General features: G+C 55.3%; 1 pseudogene; it reads right to left on the bottom strand.

The window, feature by feature from the left end:
• Positions 1-672: 672 nt before the first annotated feature.
• Positions 673-852, bottom strand: LOC139048175 (U2 spliceosomal RNA; annotated as a pseudogene).
• Between the last annotated feature and the right edge of the window lie 346 nt (positions 853-1,198).

Genomic DNA, 1,198 nt, shown 5'->3' with positions numbered 1-1,198 from the left:
GAGTGCAAAATATTGTTGCCCTCGCCATGATGGCACAGTGGTTATATAACGCGGCGCTACCGAACGAGGTCGTGCGTTCGATTACTGGCCATGGCGGCCGAATTACGGTTTGGGTGGAATGCAAGAACGCTTGTGCACCCTGCTTTGGACGCACAGTAAAGAAAACCTCAGGTGTCCGATAACAAGGGAGCATACTGACATGATATTTTATACTCCACTTTTATTGCGAAAGCAATACTGCTCGCACTTTCGGGTGGCCGTGGTGCCTCCTTACACAGCTGCGCGTCACGTGACCGCGTGACGTCACGCCAGACCGAGAGACGGGGCCCCAGCTCGCGGCATCGATGGTGGAGGCGAAGCCTTGCGCGCCGCTGCTGCGGCGCTACCGAGAGAGGGCGCTCGCTGGTGTGACGTCACGCTAGGAGGATAAATGGGGCTACAGCTCGGCTCCTTGCAGTGGTCGGCGCGCTGCCTTGCGCTATGTCGGATGATGTGTACAAGGTGAGGCTGGAACGATCTGCTGCGGCCAAGCGATGGCGCTTGGCTTTCGCAATCTTCCAGGCTTAGCCAAGCTAAGCCTTCAGCCAATTTTTTACAGCGAAGCTGAATATGCCTAGGTTCTGGAAGAAATTGCGTCTTTCGGTGGAGCCATGTTGATCGAGAATTTCTCCGCGTACGTGGGCCGATACCAAAGATAGTTCAATACCGGCCCGACCCGCGGCGGAGGTGAAGCAGGCATTCAACATTCCGTCACCTTGCAAAAATAAGCTTAATATCTTAGATCCAAACACAACCCGTATCAGATATTAAGCTTATAATGACAAATACTGCACTTTCACCCGCGTCGGCCATGTCTACGTTCCCGCCGCCCACTTTTTGGCGGCGTTCCAAGCGCTTGCGTATCTCCTTTCATTTCGTTCCGCTCTCCCGTGGTGGCCTCTCCCGAGCACCACGAGGCGGAAACGAATGCGAACCGTCCATGTGGCCCCGATCAAGCAAACTTGCGAAGTTTCGCCGGAGCAACGGCCAGGTTTCAGCGGGAGTTTGTGGAATACCCATTTTGTGTGGCCTGTGTTGCGTGTGACCGCTTGTGGTCTTCGTGAGACCTCAGAACCACACACTGCACTGCGCGACGTCTACCAACGCGCGATCGCCTTGGCTACGGTGAAGCAGTGTCTGCCCTCGAAGTTCAGTGAGG

This window comes from Dermacentor albipictus, chromosome 7 (genome assembly GCF_038994185.2).
Source record: "Dermacentor albipictus isolate Rhodes 1998 colony chromosome 7, USDA_Dalb.pri_finalv2, whole genome shotgun sequence".
Taxonomy (NCBI): Eukaryota; Metazoa; Arthropoda; class Arachnida; order Ixodida; family Ixodidae; genus Dermacentor; species Dermacentor albipictus.
This window is presented reverse-complemented; position numbering and strand designations above follow the sequence as displayed.